Source organism: Lagenorhynchus albirostris, chromosome X (assembly GCF_949774975.1).
Source record: "Lagenorhynchus albirostris chromosome X, mLagAlb1.1, whole genome shotgun sequence".
Lineage (NCBI taxonomy): Eukaryota > Metazoa > Chordata > Mammalia > Artiodactyla > Delphinidae > Lagenorhynchus > Lagenorhynchus albirostris.
Window position 1 is genome coordinate 41,187,927 of NC_083116.1, and position 23,651 is coordinate 41,211,577.

Below are 23,651 nucleotides of genomic sequence, written 5' to 3' on the forward strand. Positions count from 1 at the left end.
GCTGTCTTTTACACATTTGTCAGAAAGCTCAAGGGTTGTACTGCTGAACTGAAAAAAGGCAGGGCTCAAGAAATAGAGGAGACAAGAAGCCTAAGTGAATGTTGGGGGGGGAGGCATTAAGCTATTTAGAAGTTAGTGAGTTTTCAAAATGCTGTAGAGACCTAGAAAATCACAATGTATGGAAGGTTTGATTTCTACAATGAGTGGAGAGCCAGGTGTTGTGCAGCATGGGCTAAGGACAAATGAGGATGCAGAGTTCCTCAAAGCCCTAATTGTTCTCTTTTCAGGTATGATAGAATGGAAATGTATTTCAAAGCAATCAAATAGAACACTTTGTCACTAAAAAGAAAAAAAAATCACCAGGCTCATTAAGTACTAGTCACATAATGAATACCTAGTACAAACTCGAAGCAATCCTGCTTCCTTCTTCCCCCAGTTTTCTTGTGGCTATTGGTGGGTAAGTTCAGTTGATTAGGGCACAATACTAATGACCCAATGGTCAAAAGTATGATTTCTATTGTCAAAGGTTCTCTTCCCTCTTGGTTAACTGGCCTTTCTTTGTCCTATGGCTATAGACTAAACCCCCTGCAGCCACATTACAATTACATGCTCTTGGTCAGGATGCATATTTGTGCTAATTCCCTACTAGGGCTGAAAAAACACTTTGTAACTTGGTTCTTTTATTTCACTAAAAGTGAGTCAGCAGCATTAACTGTGTGGTGTGGGCCACTCCAGTAGTACCTGGGCAATCTTAAAAGATTATTGCTATAGGCAAACACAGTGAAGAAGGAGAGGTGTGCCTTGGCTTGGGCTGCTATAACAAAATACCATAGACTGGGTGGGTTAAACAACAGGAATTTATTTCTCACAGTCTTGGATGTTGTGATGTCCAAGATCAAGGTGCCAGTAGATTTGGTTTCTGATGAGAGCCCTTTTCCTGGCTTGTAGGCAGTGGCCTTCACCCAGTGTCCTTGTACGGCCAAGAGAGCTAGGAAGTTCTGGTCTTTCTTCCTCTTCTCATTAGGACACTAATTCCATCATGGGGGGTCTCCCATCAGACCTTATCTAAACCTAATTATCCCCCAAAGGCCCTGCCTCCAAATACCATCACACTGAGGGGAGTTGTGCTTCATGTATTGGGGTTGGGGACACAAACCTGCAGTCCATAACAATGTGCTAATGTGATTTCTCTGTAGCCATGTTTCCCAAAGGGTGATCTGCAGATCACCTGCATCAAAATCACCTGGAGGAGTTCCAGGTAAAATGCATATTCTTGGGCCCTCATCACCAGATCTACAGGAATGGCACAATTTCTAGGGGTGGAGCTTGGAGTTTCATTTTTAATAAATCCCCTTCCCTCAGGTGATTCTGATATATATTAAAGTTTGAGAATCACTGGCTAGAGCAGTTCTTAACTAAGAAGTAGCCATCAGAATCCCCAAGGAGTTTTATTAGAATGCACATGCCTGGGAATTCCCTGGCGGTCCAGTGGTTAGAATTCCACGCTCTCACTGCTGAGGGCCCAGGTTCGGTCCCTGGTTGGGGAACTAAGATCCCAAAAGCTGCGAGGCATGGCCAAAAATTTAAAAAAACCAAACTTATACTGCTGTTCCCATTAAGGGCATTCAATAAAAAAACATTTATTAAAAAAAAAAAAGAATGCACATGCCTGTCCTACAGCCCCAAGTGTACTGAGTCAAGATCTCTTCTGAGGATAGCCCTGAGCATCTGTGGCAGTGATAGTAGAAGATAGCTAATGTGATGCTAGTAAACCAGACATTGCCCTAAACCCTTTAAATGCACTACTTCATTTAATCCCCACAATAACCCTTTGAGGTAGGTACTATTATGCCTCATTGTGCATGAATGGTAACTGGAGTAGGATCACAGAAGTTAGGTGACTTACCCAGAATCACACAGCTAGTAAGCGGTAATTCTGCGATGGTACATTCCTGGAGATTTATTTCAAGGCCACCACATTTTAAAAGTGCTCTGATCCTCTCACATGACAAAGCTTAAAAAACCTGGAAGGATGCTGTCCTTCCCTTCACTGTGTTCAGAACTGAGGAGCTATTTTTCAACAACCTAATAAGGATTAACCCACAAATGAAGAGAAAAACAACTCAAAATAGAAGACGTGCACAAGGTTCTTAGTCAAGTACTTTTAGTCCTACTCAAGAGGGAAAAAAAGAGCAGTGAGAAAATTGCTTTTAGAATTAAGAAAGGAAAAAAGCTTGGACTCAGACTCTAGAATTTTCCAAAGAAGAAGTGGGAGGCCCATCACAAACAACAAAATGTTTGGGTTCAAATTAAAGCATTAAAAATGAATGCCTACATGATAACTAAGATGCTTGACTTTACAGCCCAAAGAAAATTCTCGTGGGTGTTCAGATAAGTTGCTTGTGACCTGACAGCTGGCTAGTGCAGGAGATGAAATTTCACAGTCCTAACAGTTTAGTTTAGTAGCAATAATTTAAGAACTGGGAGGAGCCACATACACTGCAAATTTAAGCAACATCTCTCAAAATACTGACCTAAGAAACTTGTTTATTGAAACTTAGGGTGGGGTGTGGGGAGAAGGGGTATGCTAAAGGAAGAATAATCTACTGGGGAGATTTGGAGGGAGGTGTCAAAAAAGCAAGAGGGAAAAAATGTGCACTAATATCTCCATTAGCCACTTTTCTCAAATTAGGGCTCACTCTATGATGCTTTCAGCTCCATTTGTGTCAGAATCTCTCTCCCCCTCCCAACTTCCAAAAACCCTCTGATGTGCAGCACTTCTAATTAATCTGCCAAATTATCTCAGTTCTGCCAGTTTCAGTTATACCCTATAACACATACAGCCACAAAACGCCAATAGAAAGACAAAGCAAAACACGTTTATATCACCTCTAACCATATTCAGGATCGATGTATCGATTAAACCTCACCGTGACCTCCACAGTGGAAGGTTGCCCTGCCACTAGTCCATTTTATTATTTTATTCCCCCTTTTTGGTCTCTCATTTTACATGTCATCACTGTAATCCTTCTTCCACTGTGTCACTTCCTATATAAACATCCATGTTTTGTCATAGCTTCTACATTTGAACAACCATTTATTTTATAGACACTTCAAGTAAAATACATGGTCCTGCAAGGAATATTACCGTTGCACCTCAGGCCTGCATACTTTACGATGTCAACAAGAGAGATCCATTAATTTACAGTTTTGTGTTCAGTAGGGGAGCCATATAATATTCTACATATACTTAGTTCTCCTGAATGTAGCTTAATCAGTATGGCACTTCAGGTAACCTGAAATACTGAAGGCAACTTAAAAGTAGGATTATCAGACCAAGAAATTTTATGTCCACCGACGGGAGTTTGCTTTGGAGGCTTCAGAAGGTATATATATTTAGAAGACTATATATTTAGAAGACTATAGTAAAGTCAATGATAGGAAAGAGTCAAACTGATGTGTATTAAAGGTACAGACAGAGAGAGAAGTCTGTGCTGTGGACCCTAAGGCAGGGACTTCCAAGTTTTAATCCTTGCCTGCCAACCTTAAGCACTACAATGGTTTCAACGATATTTTCTACCTCCAAGTGTCATTAGACATTTATAAGCCGAATGCCTCACATAGGAAAACCTGCAATGCCACCTTGAACCAACCAGTGACCTTCTCTGTGTTCAGTTTTGGCACCTGCCAAAGTGGGGTGGGCACTTAAACTACTTGCCTTTTGGGTATCTTAGTACCATGCTCTGGTTTATCTCAAAGGGCTCTTCAGAGGCTCAAATGAAATATTCAATATATAAAGGCTACATCAGTTTTAAAGTGCGATACAAATGTAAAGGTGTTTTAAATTATGCATCTCTAAGTATAACTAAGAACTTGCATGGGCTCTCCAAAACAAAGCAAATGGGCTTCTGGGCTTTGATTTCCAATTAGTCCCAGGACATATGATTTTACTTTGTTCTAATTTTCATAAGCAAAAAGAGCAAAAGGTTCAAATTATGATCTTTATTAAGAAATGCTGGGCACATATGTGATTAGGACAATTTTTTCACTGATACATGGGCCTCCTGAATAGCTTTTACTGTAAAGACTAATAAAAATAATGGGAGAGTTAAAACAGCAAAATTAGATTAAATTTCAATCTATATTCTTCAATGTATTTTGAGGGGCAGAAATACTTTCCTATATGCTTCTAATCTCCTTACATGGTTTATAGACCAGCTATTAGTTAATAGGTTTTGTCATGTGATTAATATTTAGGTGTTTGAAAATTCATGTGCTGCATGCTCATGTGTATGTAGCAAGGGGCTGAATCTTCATATTAACCTCAGGAACACTGGGATCAAAAAGCGAGTCCAGAATCCTATTTGCACAAAGGACCCTAGCTAGAGCCTCTCTAGATCCCCAAGAGAAACACTGCAGAAGGCATTATTTCAGCAAAGGAACATCCATTAACAACTCAATAGGTGCCACACTGCACTAAATTGCTGGGAACACAGAGATGAAAAACAGACGCCCTTTGAGAGTTCATGCATTCTAAAATAGAGAAACAATGGTCAACTCCCTTATATTCCAGAATGAAGAATGGAAGGTATAATAAAAACATCCAAATTCTTCCTAGGCTGGTGGTAGGGGTATCAGTACCCTGGGAAGACAGGGAATTTAAAGAATATACTTGATTTTTTTATTCAAGTATACCACTTTCTGCCTAAATAATACTACATTGGGGCACTCTTTATTTTAAAATGTCTTTTCAAGGCTTGCACACTCTGCCATTATTTACACAACTAAAAAAGCAAACTAGGCCGAAAGCAACCATACCAGCTGCTATGGTTTAATGGACAAAAATACTTGAATTTAATTAAAGCAAACACAACGAAGGTTTACATACTATTGACTACCAAATTGCTTTGGCATATCCAACTAGCCCACATGATGGACCCCTAAAACCAATCTTAAATGGGGAGCAAATAGTGACTTAAAATGTGTGTGCATAAAAAAGATAGAACCAGCATGAGTTTGATTTTCCATTTATATTAAGAGTTGGTATATTTTCTACCAACTTGGTGAACAGCCGTAAGTAATCTTACAGCTTCTTCATATATATATCCCCCAATCCATATGTGGATGTAGAGTATATCCACAGCATTGTGCAATCAACACTACAATCAATCGTAAACATTTTTATCTCTCCAAAAAGAACCTCCATACCAATTAACAATTACTCCCCATTGACCCAACTCCATGCTCCAAGACCAGCCCTAGGCAAGCACTAATCTTCTTATTATCTCTGTTGATTTTCCTATTCTGAGCATTTCATATAAAAGAATCATATAATATGTGGCTTTCTGTGTCTGGTTTCCTTCATTTAGCATAATGTTTTCAAAGCTCACCCATTTTGTACCAGGTATCAGTATTTCATTCCTTTCTTATTAACAAATAATATTCTATTATAAGTATATACTACCATTTGTCTATCCACTCATAAGCTGATGGACATTTGGGTCATTTCTACTTTTTAGCTACTGTGAGTAATCTTACAACTTCTTAAATCAGTTTCTAATTTAATGTGCACATCACTAAGCACCAGTCCAGATAATAAAACACACTATTTTTGCAGTTTGATCATTCCCCAATTCCTTCCCAGGTCACCAAAATCGATAAAACATGTAGGGAAAAACTGGACAATAGGTCTTCAATAGACACATAATAGATACTTAAATATTTGCTGACTCAGTGAATTAATGAATGGGAGAAATCTTTCCTTCAATCCCTGCTTCTCCTTTCAATCAAATCCCTACCAGTGGCAGATTGGGATTGACATATACACACTAATATGTATAAAATAGATAACTAATAAGAACCTGCTGTATAAAAAAATAAATAAAATTTTAAAAACAGAACCTGCTGTATAAAATAAATAAATAAAATTCAAAAAAATTGAAAAAAAAATCCCTACCAGTGCCATGGTATTGTGTCCTGGAACGCTGAAGCTGCAAAAGATCATGGAGCCCAAGATTCGTCCAAGTGTGGTTCAAGAACCACAAGTATCAGAACCACCAAAGGAGCTTGTTAAGAATATCTATTTCTTCTCCCACACACACAGTGAATCCAATTCACAGAGGATATAATTCACAGGGAATCTATAGTAAATCATGTGAGTGAGGCCACAGGAAGCCACCTTTGTAACAAACACCCCAGGTAATTCCAATGCATACTAAAATTTGATAATTATTGATCTAATTGAACCTTCCCATTCTATAGAGGCAGGAATTTAGGACTAGTATAGGGAACTGACATGTGCAGGGTCACAGTACGGTAGAGGTAGAGTCACGGGGATCTGAGGTTATGAATCCCAGTATAGCACTTTCCGTTACCTCAGGTATCCTCCTTTATCACATTGCCACGTTTTCCCTGTGAACATACACTTCCCTCACAGACTTGCTCGATAACTGTCAGCGTCTGACACATCTTAAGTGCTCAACAAATAGTAGCTCTCACTTTTTCTTAAGTTTGGTCCTATATGAACTAGATAACAAAAAGGTCTCCTATTTTGGCAGTGTTTTCTAATAGTATACAGAAAAAGTTATAAGGCCCAAGAAGAGAATAACAGACCCAGGAGGAAGATCTCTGTGGTTCCTGACCCAAATATTGAAAAAGACCCTAACTGGAAAACTGTCTCCAACCATAGGCCCCATCTGCTTTGGTGGCTAAAGAAACTCTGTAGTGACATTTCCTATCCATGGATGTGAAACCCCTCTGTACACCCACTGTGATCTATTTAAAGGAGCCAGGTCTTTTTAGAAAACAGTTTCTGCCAAGTTTTCTATCTGAGGGAAATCACAAAGTAGGAGAACTTCAGCCATGACTAAAAGGTAGTGGACATTTTTCTAAATGAAAGTTTATATACCTATCAAAAAGATAGACTCAGTGCAAAACCATTATCACGAAACAGAAAACAAAATCACAGAAGTGGTGGTTTGTTATAATGAATGAAATAAAAGAGGTGAATAAAGAAAAAGTTCATAATATCTCCTACCCCCTTCCAATCTCCCCTTGGCAAAAATGTATGAATTTGCAATCAATTCTTTGCCACTTTTTTCTATCCTTATATAAACCATACCTTGTATACCACACAAAGACACACACACACACGATATACTTTAACAGACTCATACCTTACTCATTTCTCTATACCATAACTTTTTGAAAATTATTTTTTTCAAATTAAGAGTTACACAGTACTGTAAGACATATTAACATAAAACAGCAGTCCTCTGGCCCTCCCACTCCTGAGTCCTTCCTAAAAACTTCCAACTTTTCAAGCTGTTTCTTCTGTTCTTTATCTCCATGTTTACAAATAATATGCTCATATTTCTATTTATTAGCTAATTTTATATATTACCTATTGAGTTCTTAATATGGAAAATAACCAGTTATGCTCTCAGTTCTTCAAATATAGATTTGCCACAATTTTACACTATTATGAATATCCACTTCTGAGTGAAATGGTGTATTATGATTTCATTTCCTTTCTTGTACAACTTTTTGTTTTCCCTGAAATTAACAATTGTCTCATTTTTACTTGAGAGAGCTTTCATTTTACTTCTATTTTCTATCTAAAGTAACAGAGAGTGTCATCTGTTGAGAGTGAGTGGGGAGGTAGTTGAAAAAGAAGTCTGAAATGACCAGTTTGGAGCTCGAGGGAAAGAGGTCATTAGTAAACACAGAAGAATATCTAGGCAACACTGAGGCTTCAAATGAGGTTAGAGAGCATGAATTTATAAATGATACCAGTCTACACAGCTGTGTGATTTTTTTTCCAGCTGTGCTCAGTTGTAAGAATGGAGGCAACGGCTGAGTTTCAACCCAGAAGGATTCAATGGAACAGAAGGAAGGACAATGGAACAAGAAGTTGAAGATATTAGAAAACAGAAGTCAGATGAAAACTCACTCAACTTACTTCCACCAAACCCTCAACCCATATATATCCATATTCATCTTTCTCCCTCATTAAAATGGGGGAAAAATCCTTCTTATTGTTGAATGTCAACCTCTCCACCTATGAGGAAAAAAGGAGGACATGAGATTCCTAAACACGGGATCCCGTGGAATTATTCACTTTGAATAAAACATTCATTAGGAAGTTAAATGAGTATCAGAAGGGAGGAAGAGAAGGAGAAGGAGACACACTCACATGCAAGTATAGAGCTAAAAAGTCAAGTCTGACAGCGAAGTGAATGGCAAGAAAATCTACCTGAATGGGGGAATGCAACTTGAGATGAGTGGTGAATATTTGGAATAGTTACTATGGGAAACAGATAGGAGAGAAAGCTGAATAGGTACATGTAATAAGTCTTCCTACTGGGGGGCATCAAGATGGCTGAGTAGGAGGACACCAAGCTCAACTCCCCTCATGAACACATCAAAAGTACAACTACATATAGAATAACTCTCACTGGAATTGACTTGAAGACTAGCAGAATGGCTCTTTTTACAACCAAGCTATAAAAGAGAGAACCACACACAGTCTGGTAGGAAGGGAGGAGACATGACCTAGTCAGGACCCACACTCCTTGCGAGGGACTCAGAGAAGAGGGGGATATCACAGGCTCAAGAACCCTCCCTAGGGAGCAAGAGGTTCAAGCCATATATTAGGTACCCCAGCCCTGAGGCCCAATACCAGCAAGATGAGCTCCATTAGCTGTTTTGGAAACCAATGGGGCTTACCAGAGGGCTATAAGAAACCAAGACTCCGCTCTTGAAGAATGTGCAAGACTTGCTTGTTCCCAGTCACAGCATGGAGGCAGCAGACTGAAAATGGCCTCAGGCTCTGACTGGCTTCTGGGACCATGCCAGAGTGTACCAGAGCCTGCACCAAGCACCTGCTCCAGTGCCTCTTGTTCCAGTGCTGCTCTCAACTAGAGTGGAGGCTGATGTTGCCAAGGAGAATGCACACACTTAGAGGGAATGGAAGCAGCTCAGATCTGACCTTCAGGGCTTCTTCTCCAGCACCTTGGGTCCCACCTCTGCCCCCAGAGGACTGTGACTGCCACTGAGCAGAGAATAACTGGTTCACACCTGTCTCTGGCTCTAGTCACTCCATCTCCAGCCCTACCTCCCACCAAGTTGGAAGCTGCCAGCACACCCCAGGGGAAGACCCATGTTCATTTCAGACCCATGCTCATTTCAGATCCAGCTCTCCCACCAAAGCCACTGGGCACACGCAGACTGCACAGAGATGCTCCCACAAAAGGACACTCCTTCAAGATGGGGATAAGTAACTCTTTCACCTAATTTCATAGAAACAAAGTTAAACAAAATTAGAAGACATAGGAATACGTTTCAAATGAAAGAATGAGGGAAAAAACCTGAAAAAATTCCCTAATGAAACAGAGGCAAATAATTGACCTGATAAGCAGTTCAAAGAATTAGTAATAAAAATGCTAACTGAACTTGGGAAAAGAATAGATGAACACAGTGAGAATTTTAACAAGGAACTAGAAAATATAAAAAAGAACCAGTAAGACCTGAAGAATACAATAACTGAAATGAAAAATGCACTAGAAGGAATTAAAGACTAGGGGATACAGAAGAACACACAAGTGATCTGGAAGACAGAATAATGGAAATCACCCAATCAGAACAGCAAAAAGAAAAACTAATTTAAAAGAATGAGGATAGTTTACAGAACCTCTGAGACAACATCAAGCATACTAACATTTGCATTATAAGGGTCTCAGAAGGAGAAGAGGGAAAATTAGAGAAAATGTATTTGATGGAATTATGGTTGAAAACTTTTCTAACCTTAAGAAGGAAAGAGATATCCAGGTACAAGAAGTACAGAGAGTTCCAAACAAGATGAACCCAAAGAGACCCACATCAAGAAATATCATGATTAAAATAAAAGAGCAAAAGTTAAAACAGAGGACTTTAAAGGCAGCAAGAGAAAAACAAAGGGTCACATACAAGGGAACCCCCATAAGGCTATGAGCTAATTTTTCTGCAGAAATGTTGCAGGCCAGAAGGGGGTAGCATAACATATTTAAAGTGATGGAAGGAAAAAACGTATAACCTAGGATACTCTACCCAGCAAGGTTATTATTCAGAATTGAGGGAGAGATAAAGAGCTTAGCAGACAAGCAAAAACTAAAAGTTGATCAATACTAAACTGACCTCACAGGAAGTGTTAAACAGTCTTCTTTAAGTGAAAAATAAAAGACAGTAACAAGAAATAAATTGTAGGAAGGGAAAAGTCACACTGGTAAAGGCAAATATATAGTAAAGGCGGTGGATCAACTACTTAAACAAGATATTATGAAGGTTAGCATGGCACAGGGATATCGGCTCGGTGCTTTGTGACCACCTGGAGGGGTGGGATTGGGAGGGTGGGAGGGAGGGAGACGCAAGAGGGAAGAGATATGGGAACATATGTATATGTATAACTGATTCACTTTGTTATAAAGCAGAAACTAACACACCATTGTAAAGCAATTATACCCCAATAAAGATGTTAAAAAAAGATATTATGAAGGTTAAAAGACAAAAAATATAAAAGCAACTATAACTACAATAAACAGTTAAGGAATAAGCATGAAGATGAAAAATATGACCCCCAGAACACAAAACATGGGGGATGAGAAGTGAAAATGCAGATCTTTTAAAATGTGTTTAAACTGATAGTCATTTTAGTTCAAAACTGAGATTCATCTTAGTTCAAAACAAATAGATACAGTTATAGGTCAACAAATACGAACTCCATGATAATCACAAGTCAAAAACCTACAATATAGAATGGATAAACAACAAGGTCCTACTATACAGCACAGAACTATATTCAATATCCTATGATAAACCATAATGGAAAAGAATATAAAAATATATATATACTTTTTTTACATTCTTTTCAGTTATATATATATATATATATATATATATATATATAACTGAATCACTTTGCTGTACAGAAGAAATTAATACAACATTGTAAGTCAACTATACTTCAATTAAAAAATACTGGTTAAAAAAACCTACAATAGATACGAAAAAACTAGACAGAAAGGAACACAAATATGATACTAAAGAAAGTCATCAAACCACAAGGAAAGAGACTAAAGGAAGAAAAGAGAAAAAACACAAAATCAGAAAACAAGTAACAAAATGGCAATAAGTACGTACCTATCAATAATCATTTTAAACGTCAATGGACAAAATACTCCAATCAACAGACATAGGTTGTCAGATTGAATTAAAAAATCAAGACCCAACCATATGCTGGCTACAAGAGACTCACTTCAGAGATAAAGTCACACACAGGATGGAAAAATTACTCCATGCAAATAGGAATGAAGAGAAATATGGGGTAGCAATACTCATCTCAGACTAGGCAGACTTTTTTAAAAGTCTATAATAAAAGACAAAGGGCATTATATAATGAAAAAGGGATAAAAACAAGAAGTGAATATAACATTTGTAAACATACATGCACCTAATATATGAGCACCTAAATATATAAAGCAAATATTAACAGACATAAAGGGAAAATTGACAGTAATACAATAATAATAAGGGACTTTAATACTCCACATACATCAATGGGCACATCATCCAGACAGAAAGTCAATATGGAAACAGTGGCCTTAAATGACACATTAGACCAGTTGGACATAATAGATATCTAAAGGACATTCCATCCAAAAATAGCAGAATACTCATTCTTTTCAAGAGCACATGGAATGTTCTCCAGGATAGATCACAGGCTAAGCCACAAAAGAAGGCTCAACAAATTTAAGGAGATAGGAATTATATCAAATATCTTTTCCAACCACAATATTGCAAAACTAAAAATCAATTACAGGAGGAGACTAAACAACATGCTACTAAAAAAGAAATGGGTCAATGAAGAAGGCAACAGGCAATCATAAAATGCCCTGAGACAAGTGAAAATTAAAACACAACTTGCCAAAATCTTTTGGAATCAGCAAAAGCAGTTCTAAGAGTGAAGTTTATAGGATACAGGCCTACCTCAGAAAGAAGAAAAATCTCACATAAAAAACCAAACCTATCATCTAAAAACATTAGAGAAAGAACAAAGCCCAAAGTCTTCAGAAGGAAGGAACTAATAAAGATCAGAGAGTAAATAAATAAGACAGAGACCAAAAAAAAAAAAATAGGAACAGGAAAGATAATGAAACCAAGAGCTAGTTTTTTTTTTAAAGATTAAAAAAATTGATAAGCCTTTAGCCAGGCTCATTAAGAAAATAAGAGAAAGGAGGCAAATAAAATAAGAAATGAAAGAGGGAAAATTACAACTAATATCACAGAAATACAATCAATCATAAGGGAATACTATGAACAGTTCTATGCGAACTGTTGACAACCTAGAAGAAATTCATAATTTGACAACCTAGAAGAAATGAATAAATTACTGGAAACATACAATCTTCCAGGTCTGAATCAGGAAGAAATAGATAACCTGAACAGACCAATTACTAGTATTGAAATTTAATCAGTAATCCAAATACTCCCAACAAACAGAAGTCCAGGACCATATGGCTTCACTGGGGAGTTCTACCAAACATACAAAAAAATTATACCTATCTTTCCAAAAGTATTCCAAAAATATTGTAGAGGAAGGCACATTCCCAAATTCTTTCTATGAGGCCACCATTATCCTGATACAAAAACCAGACAAAGACTCTACAAAAAAAGAAAATTACAGGCCAACATCTCTAATGAATATACATGCAAAAATCCTCTACCAAATACTAGCAAACTAAATTCAACAATATATAAAAAGAATCATATTCCATGATCAAGTGGTATTTATTCCAGGGATGCAAGGATGGTTCAATATCCACAAATCAATCAATGTGATACACTACATTAACAAAAGGAAGAACAAAAATCACATAATCATCTCAATAGACGCAGAAAAGGCATTTGACAAAATTCAACATATATTTATGTTAAAACTCTCAACAAAGATGGCATAGAGGGAACATAGCTCAACATAATAAAGGCCATTTATGACAAACCCACAACTAACATCATACTCAATGGTGAAAAACTGAAAGCTTTTCCTCAAATCAGGAACAAGACAAGGATGCCCACTCTCACTACTTCTATTTAACATAGTATTGGATGTCCTACCCACAGAAATCAAACAAGTAAAAAGAAATAAAAGGCATCCACATTGGAAGAGAAGAAGTAAAACTGTCACTATTTGTAGATGACATCATACTATATGTAGAAAACCTTAAAGTCTCTGCCAAGAAAAAGTAAAGAATTAATTCAGTAAAGTTGCAAGGTACAAGATTAATATACATAAATATGTTGCTTTTCTATACACTAATAATGAATTATTGGAAAGAGAAAGAAAATAATCCCATTTACAATTACAACAAAAAGAATAAAATACCTAGGAATAAACTTAACCAAGGAGGTGAAAGACCTATACTCTGAAAACTCTAAGACATTGATGGAGGAAATTGAAGACAATACAAATAAGCAGAAAGATATCCTGTGTTCATGGATTGGAAGAATTACTATTGTTAAAATGTCCATACTATCCAAAACAATCTACAAATTTAATGAAGTCCCTATAAAAAACCCATGACACTTTTCATATAACTAGAATAACCCTAAAATTTGTATGGAACCAAAAAGACCCCAAATAGCCACAGCAATCTTGAGAAAAACGAACAAAGCTGGAGGTATCATGCCCTCTGACTTCAGACTATACTACATAAATACAGTAATTAAAACAGTAAGGTACTGGCACAAAAACAGACACATAGATCAATGGAACAGACAAGAGAGCACAGAAATAAACCCATGCACATATCATCAATTACCTACGGCAAAGGAGGCAAGAATATACAATGGGGAAAAGACAGTCTCTTCAATAAGTGGTGCTGGGAAAACTGGACAGCTACCAGTAAAAGAATGAGATTAGAACATTTTCTTACACCATATACAAAAATAAACTCAAATGGATTAAAGATCCTAATGTAGGACTGGAAACCATAAAATACCTAGAAGAAAACATAGGCAATATACTCTTTGATAAAAGGCTTAGCAATATTTTGGGGATATGTCTCCCCAGGTAAGGGAAACAAAATAAACAAATGGGAGCTAATTAAAATTAAAAGCTTTTGCATAGCAAAGGGAATCATTAAAGAAATGAAAAGACAACCTACTGAATCAGAGAAGATATCTGTAAATGATATGTCTGATAAGGGGTTAATATCCAAAATATATAAAGAGCATATACAACTCAATATCAGAAAAACAAATAAATCAATTAAAAAATGGGCATTTTCCCTGAATAGGCATTTTTCCAAATACAACATACAGATATCCAACAGGTACATGAAAACATGCTCAATATCTAATCATCAGGAAAATGCAAATCAAAACCACATTGGGAAATCTCCTCACACCTGTCAGAATGCCTATCATTAAAAAAGATGACAAATAATAAATGTTGGTGAGGTTATAGAGAAAATGGCACTTTAGTACACTATTGGTAGGAATATAAATTGGTACAGCCACTATGGAAAACAGTATGGCAGTTCCTCAAAAAGTTAAAAATAGAACTACCATATGATCCAGCAATTCCACTTCTGGGTATATATCTGAAGAAAACAAAAATACTAATTTGAAAAGATATATGCACCCCGATGTTCATAGCAACATTATTTACAATAGCTAAGATATGGAAGCAATGTTAAGTGTTCATCAACAAATGAATGGATAAAGAAATGCAGTATATATATGTAATGGAATATTACTCAGCCATAAAAAGAATAAAATTTTGCCATTTGCAACAACATGGATGGACCTGTAAGTTATTATGCTTAGTGAAATAAGTCAGACAAAGAAAAATACTACATGATATCACAGGTAGAATATAAAAAACAAACAAATGAATATAAAAAAGCAGAAAGAGACTCACTGAAACAGAACTAGTGCTTACCAGTGGGGAGAGTGGTGGTGGGAGGGGCAAGGTAGGGGAAAGGGATTAAGAGGTATAAACTTTTAGGTATAAAATAAGATACAAGGATGTAATGCACAGCACAGGGAATATAGTCAGTCTTTTATAATAACTTTAAATGGAGTATAATCTATAAAAATATCAAATTACTATGTTGTACACCTGAAAGTAATATAATACTGTAAATCAGCTATACATCAATAAAAACTTTAAAGTCTTCCTAGCAGCTCTGAAAGTCCCAGCTTAGGTTGTATACCATGCATTGGTTGTGACACTGGTCCTGATGAACTTGTGATTTTTTTTTCTAGAGGAGTTCAGCCATAGATATTGGGGCATAGAAATTGATGGTTAGATTGATCCAAGAATGAGGCGTGTTCTGGGCAGATTTAATGACAAGATGATTCTAGAGTTAGATAAGGCTAGCAAGAGGAACATACTACAAGGCTTAGGCTGGATAAGAAAGGAAGCAATATCACAAAGGAGTTAACAAGACTTCTCACTAGGCTCAACTTGGAAATAATTATACATACTAGGCTTTAAAGCAAACGTTTCAGGGGTGTTCCCATTATGCCTTTCAGTTGCAAAATACAATTATCTTCCTATCAACAGACTACAAGTACCACCTTCAAATAATAAATGGGCTTTTTGATTAATATGTACCATGGTACCAATGCCTTAGATTACTTTAAAAAATACAAAATCAAAGAGTTGAGAGGGCTATGTCCATTACTCAATCTGAAGCATTAATTCAATTTTTAATACCATGTATCTTTGTCATTATAGAAGTAACATATCCTAATTGTAGAAAATTTGAAAGCTACACAAAGGAACTAAAAAAATAACCTGTTACAACAGCATGCGAGAAAAATAAAATAACTACCTTAGCATATATATGTATATATACTTTTGTATCATGTTTAAATGCATGGGTTCTGGAGCTAGACTGGCTAGTTTCTCATCCCAGAACAGTCATTTCAATAGCTTTGTGAGTTTTTAGGCAAATTACTGAACTTCTGTGTCTGTTTCATCTTCTTAAAACACAAATAAAAATGCTGCCTACCTTCCGATGAGATAGGTTATGAGAAAGTGATTTTATATACAGCACTTAGAACAATGCCCAGAATATAATAAGTCCCTAGTAGAGGTTAGCTATCATTACTGTGTGTATATAAGAGATTTTTCGTCATAGTCCTTGGTTCAAACTCAGTGTCAGAACCACCCATTTAAAAGGATATCAAATAAGAACCAGAGAGTAGACATCAGGGAAATGGACATTTTTGTATCCTAGAAAGCTGAAGGTAGATATTTTGTCCAGGGACATCTCGGCACTGATCTGGCTCTTTCCCCAGTTCAGGATTTGGCCTTGTTAATGCTGAGTATGGTTCAAGAACCAGTGGAGCCTATTAGTGCTAAACACCCCTTAAATGGAAGTACAAAGCTTGTTAGTACAAGCTTTTTTTTCCAGAATGGTGACTAGACTATGAGTATAAAAAACTAATGTTGCAGGGGAGAAAAATCAGCTATATTTTTGAGTCTGGCAGGACTGTTCCCTGTATAGATAGTGGTACTGGCAGCTGTAAATCTATAGGGAACTAGGGACCAGCTTAAGTCCATGCTAAGATACGCTGCATCTGTTCCCATCTTATGAGGCTTTCTCCTTGTCTAATTAAATTAGGATATTACAAAGTGTGCTCCTTTCCCCACCAATCCATAACTCACCAGAATTAATGTAGGTGGTATCAGAAGTGGGATGTGAAATACTACAATAACTGTAGGTTTGCATTTATAATATAAAAAAATAAGAGTCCAAATAACACAATTATTTGGGTGTGGTTAGCTGATGGAAAGTCGTATTTCAGAGTAAAAGTAGACCTTTATCTGTCATATATTGCAATTACTTATCCCAATTTATCTTTACCTGTTATTGTATGTTTTACACATACACATTTTCAATGTTAAGGAAAATGATTTATTGATTTTTCTTGACTTCTCTTTCTTTTTATTATTAGGAACTCTTTCCAATTTTATTTTATTCAAGTTATTATATGCTTTCCTTTTGTCCACCTTTATTACTTGAATCCTTCTGAAATTTGCATCTAACTTTGACTAGCTTATTGTGTAAATGATAGAAGAATAACTACCATCATGCACCAAGCATTTGAGTGTTGTGTACTGAGTATTTTACCTGCATTATATATGCTTTTATCATTCTCACTGTAAATACAAACAATAATTAAAAACACAAACAAACATTTTTAAAAGAAAAACCCCAAATCCCTCCACCAATGATTAACATTTTGGTGAACAATTTTCTATACATTTTCATGTTTATATGCACATGTAGCTATATAGAAATACATAGAAATATGCAGAAATTGAATTATTCTGCTTTGTAATCTACCTTTTCCATTAAATTGTATATATAGATATACTGCCATATCAATAAATGTAGGTCTACATTATCCTTAATTTGTATGTACTAATTGGCTAAATTGACACATCCCGATTTACCTAGTCAATCCACTAGTATAGCCAGTTAGGTTGCTTCCAAAGCTTTGTTACTATAAACAAAGTAAGCAAAAAAATAATGTTATCAAGCATTCTTGTATATATATCTTTTAGCATTTGCATTTATGTTCTAACAAAAAATTCTTAGTAAAATTGTTAGCTCATAGAAGGTATGTACTTTTCACATTTTTATACAGATTGATAAATAACCCTCTGGAAATGTACCAGTTTAAACAGTACATTAGATAATCCATATCCTCACACTGTGTTTGGTAAATCTCATAAATCTTCTCTAATCTGATAGGTGAAAACTATTAGTTTTTATTTTCAAAGTGAGTTTGTCTGTTGGTATTCTTTCTGTTATGAATATTATGCTCATAACTTTTCACCATTTTCCTGTTAGGACATTTACTTTGTAGTTAATGTGTAGGATCTTTATATATTGCGAATATCTAATCTTTGTTATATGTCAGATATTTTTTCCTAGTTTGTTGTTTTTTCAAACTTGATTACAGTACTTTTTTGGCCAGATAGTGGTTTTGAAGGTAAAATTTATTTATCTTTCCCTTTAAGCCATCAGTCTTCATAAAGTGATTAGAAAATCTTCCTTAATCTCAAAACTGTAAAAATATTATAAATGTTAAATTATAATATATAAACTTTAAAATAATATATTCTCAAGTACATTTATAGTTTAATTTTTTTTTACATTTAAATCTTTGACCCAGCTGGGACTTTGATTTAAATGGTGAGTATAGATGTAGCTTTATTAAACTTCCCCTCAAGAGACTAGCCCTGTTGTCCTAACCACATTTACTGAAAAACCTGTCTTTTCTCCCAACCCATGGGTTTGAAATGCCTCTTTATCATATCTTAAAATCCATAGTCTATTTGGAAATAGTTTACTATTTCCAAAGAAACAGACACTGCTCCATTACATTGATTTGTCTGTTCCAACACAAGTACCACAATATTTTTCTAATTTCCAGTACAATTTATATTTTATATGCAGAATGGAAAGTTCCTTATAATTCTTCTTCAGAATTTCATCTGGATATTTTTGGGAGGTGTTTCATGTGATGTACATATCTCATTTTTCCCTCAAATAGAGTCAAAGTGATTCCTGTAATGTTACTATCTGATTTGTGTTCTAAGAGGAAAGGAAAGTGGCAGCACTATGGCACTGGGGACTGTGAATAAGTCTGCATAAACCCATGAAATCAGTTGCCTCTGTAAATACGTTTCTAGGTGGAAATAAATGTGGAGAACCATTATTGCATAACAGCACTGTTCAATAGAACTTTCCACACTAATAGGAATGCTCTATAGTTGAACTTTCCAATACAGTAATCATTAGTCACATGTGGCTTTTGCGAACCTGAAATGTCACTAGTGTGACTGAAGAACTGAACTTTTAGTTTTATTTAATTGGAATCTATTTAAATTTATACAATCACATGTTTATTGGAAAGCACTTCTAGAGCAGAACTATTTTAAAAATCACTTCCCTAGGGAGACGCAAGAGGGAGGAGATATGGGGATATATGTATATGTATAGCTGATTCCCTTTGTTATAAAGCAGAAAGTAACACACCACTGTAAAGCAATTATACTCCAATAAAGATGTTAAAAAAATAATAAACACTAACCAAAAAATCACCTCCCTATTATACTGCTTCATAGCATTATTGGCTGATAACAAATTTGGTAATTTCCTATTTAACCTGTACCTATCATTTTGATAGAGATTTTCAGTAAAATATTAAGGCTAACATTGAGATGTCAATGGCAACTCAATTAACTAAATATGTAGTGTATGCTCCCTGTATTCATGGCACTCTGCAGAATCAGAGGCAGATTAGATAACCTTCAAGAAGTTTAAACTTTAGTAGAGGAGATAAAGTGATAAATAACAATAACGGTTTTAAAACAAGGCAACTATCATAAAAGAGGAATCACCAACGTGTCAAGAGAGTTCTAAGAAGGGAGAAATTATTTTGGCTATGGAGCATGAGAGAGAAATTGGGGAGGGCTGCATGGAAGAGGTGGCACTTAAGCTGCTTCTTGAATATGGTTCATTCTCAACAGGCAGAGAAGTAGAGATGGGGGAGGGCAGGAGGAAGACATTCCAGGTTAAACGAATGGCATAAGCAAAGGTACAAATTATGGATAACAAAAAGTTATGTTGAACAATGGTGAGTGGTCTGGTTCAGCTAGATCATCATGTGAGCAGAAAGGTAGTGAGAAATAAGGTTGACTAGGTAGGCTGATGCTAAATCTCAAAGGGCCTCAGATTTCTGTCCAAAGAATCTGGTCTTGACTTTATACCTAGTAGAGAGAGAATGAAGTAATTTTAGACTAGTGTCATCTAAGCTCTGGACCTCAGAGCAATAATAGATTTTGGTATAAACAAAATAAAGTTTCCCAACTTAAATGTATTATCTTGGGGAAATCACTTAAATATTTGGATGCTTGGTTTCTAGTATATGTAATATGGAAAAATCACCCATCTCAAGATTTTGAGCATTAAGCAAGATAAGGGGAAAAGCATTTAACAAAGTATAAAACAAGCACAATATAAATGTTAAAACTTCATAACAAAGTATAGTGATCTAGATATTTCTCATAGTGACACACACCCAGTTAAGCCAGGACAAAGCAATCTATTCAGGCATAGTAACAGACTACAACAGAGAAGACTCTAAAACACAGCCTCAAGAATAATTTTTATAAAAGCATAATTTCAGCAGGCAAACTGATAGGAGACTCTATCTTATTTGGATCCTATTTGAGTTCCTGGATGTTTAAAGGATGATAGAATCTCTGGGTTAGTAGTAATAGGTCATCCAGTTCAATCTCCCAAATCTGATATTTGAACTCATACCAAATGATTGGCCACACTATGTACATACCTGCAGTGGTGAAGAACTTCCTAGGGTTACGATGCAACATATTGAATGTATCAGGCAACTCTAATTGTTAGAAAGGCTTTCAGATTCAATAACAATCCATACCACTTAATCCACTCACTAGGCATCCAACACTTTTAACTAAAGAACTAAAAGCTCTTCAGGAAAATTAGTTCTAATATGCAGAATATATTGGAGAGCAGACCAAAGACAATAAGGAGACGTTCTTATGGAAGATGAGGTCAAGAATCTGGAGGGGGAAAGAGGGGGGAAAGAGGGAAGAAGGGAGTGAGGAGACAAGGGGAGAGGGGGGAGATGAAGGGGAGGAAAAAAAGGAAAAAAAAAAGAATCCAGAGGTTTTGACAGGGAGGGGTAGCAGTAGGAAAAGAGAAAAAGAGAAAACGTATTTGAGACAGAACTCAGGGCATTTAATAAGACGCAGGAGGCAGGAATGGAAGAGCATGCAGGAGTCACAGATGACTGACATTGGTGTGGGGGGGTCAAATTAGTGTTTGAATACATTTTACATGCCAATAAAACACCCAGATAAAGGAATACAGCAAGCCAGATATAAAGTATTTTGGAACTCAGGAGAAAAGCCAAGGAACAGCTACATGAAGAGGTGAGATTTAAGGAGAAAAAGCAAGAAGGCAGCTAAAGGTGGGCTCCTTGGCACAGAGAATATCTGTTTAGGTTGACTGATCAAAGATTTGGAGCAATAGCTGTGGCTGGGGAAGCCCAAGAGAAACTGGCCCACAATGGACTCACTCCAATGCCTCTGATCTCATTGGGAGCCAGCTCAAAGTGAACCAGCCCAGAGGGTCTGAATTCATTGGTGATTTTGGCCAAATGGACCCATGTAGCACATCTTTGTATCAGGCCTTATATTGGTCAGGCATGTTTTACTCTGAAATCCCTTGACACTGACAGCTTAGAGCCTAAACTTAATAAGAGGCTTGTTTTCAAGTCCTAGTTCAAGATAATTAAAGCACACATTGCACATTCAGAATTTCTCTATCTTTCTCCACCAAGTTGGCTCTGATCACAGCGTCCTGGTGTAGGCTCAAGAAAAAAAAACCTCAGGGATTAAGGGTTGTAGGCTGCTGGCTTTGGCTAGAAACCAGCCCTGAAAAGCCCTGTTAGCCCACACCTTGAGGTCGGGTGGTGATTTGTCTTACTTTTATTACTAAACAGCTGAAACTTGGGATTTTTTTTTATTTCTTCCACCTGGTCACAGTGCGTTTTCACCAAGGAGCTTACAGTACCTTTTCAAATGTAGAAGGCAACGTGTGCATTCTTCTAACAGTTCTGGCTGCCATCAGTACTGCCACAGTTACAGAAATATCCAAGTACAAGGGAGAAAATGTATTTTTCCTCCTTTAAATTTCATCATATTACAGCAACCTGCCACAGAATCTACTTAGACCACCAAACTGCACACAGGGATGACTTCCTTTAAGGAACAGATGTAAACACACAATTCTGTTTTACCAAAGTGTATAATCATTTTAACCATATTTTAACTCATTTCACTTTTCCAGCCTATCCTCTTCTCAAACAGCAAATGTTTTGCCCTGAGCCACTTCAATGAAATATGCAAGCCAACATAATTGATAAAGTGAAGTTTGTTTTAAACAAAACTGGAATTGTCACTTCATAATTCATCTCTCTTATAAGGTTGAACTCTTTAGTGTATGTCTTCTTAAAGCTAAATAAAACTTCAATGGCTTAGTACCTGTGGAGACGTGTGTCAGGTGGGTAATTTGGGCTATTCCCCAGGTAGCCACACCATCCATTCACCCTGGCAAGCAGTATATGCTTGTATGGACTCTATCACCAATTACTGGCAAACAAGGAAGTTCTACTGTATTAAAGAACTGTGTCTCAGGAAATGAATAGGTAGATCAAGACTCAGACTCTATTTGGCCCGTAAACACTACAGTCCAGAAGCACCTCTATATTCCCCATGCCTGACCAGTGCCTTTAGCCTCTGCATCCAGAAGTCCTAGCAGTAGGAGTCTCGTAAAAACTGAAAATGGCCCGATTGCTCAACCTGAGTTAAGACCACCCAGAAATCATTGAGGGCAGCAGAGGCCATACTGCAAAACTGGCTTAAATCCACAGCCCTTCTACTCTGAAGGCCTGGCCTTGACCTATCAGACAGAAACATAAATGGCCATGGCTCTCAGTCACCGGGACAGCTTTGGTCACCACTTGCTCCTCCTTCTGACCAGCCAGGGCTAGAGAGGGTGAACCAGAAGCCTTCGGTGCCACAGCCTTTTACCTGCATTTAAATGCTTTCTATTTAAATTATCTGCTTCAACCGCAGGTAATTGCAGGCTGTCTAGCCCAAGGCAGTCCCCAAATTGTAGAGCTCACATGGTGAGCAGGCGGTACACAGCCAGAGCCACCTCATTGGGTCCAGCCACAGCACAGCCCAGTCAGAGAGTAGAGGCCCCAAAACGGGCTGCTCTGCGGAGGAGAAGGAGTACAAAGGATGGAGTGGGCGCAGGTACTTAAGTTTCAGCACTTCTGCTGAAACTTCGGCTCAGGTATAACTGGAAATTTCACTCACCCTAGGCCCCAGGGTAGTTGCCTAATTCCTGTTTGGGGAAGCAAGGAGCACTGAGAAAAATGCCTTCTGAGCTGCAAGACCAGGTAGAAGCTGAAGTGCCTGCTACTCTGTTGGCCAAGAGCCCAGTAGCAAAGCATTCAATGGGCACCACTGCCCCTGAGTCCTCAGGGAGAGACCATGTGGGGGTGGGGGGGTTGGGGTGTAAGTGGGAAAGTGGCCCCCAGTCCTCCACACCTCTCCTGGACACTTAACTCCTTCCTTCCCAGGGGCCCTGTAACCAGGGTAGCCTTCCTGAGCAGTATGTGCCTGCTGAACTTGCAAGTTTCAGGGACAAGTCCTTTCCTCCTTCCCTCTCTCCTTCCCTAGAGGTCTGACCCCGGGGCTGTGCAGCATGTTTAATAATCTACAACTTGGCTCCCCTGGCTGGGAAAAGAAAGCGTTCTTCTTGGAAGTCAACAGAAGATGAGATTGAATGTACTGGTGGGGGGTAAATTATTCCTGAATAGATCCCCACCCCACTAAAAAAAAACAAAAACAAAAAAACCCACACCCAAGGTGGACTCCAGGGTAGCTTTCAGCCAAGAGGTATTTTTCCAGCACTCCAGCCCAGCCACCACTTTTGTGGGTGGCATGGAGGAAACATTAAATACCTGTTTACTAACAT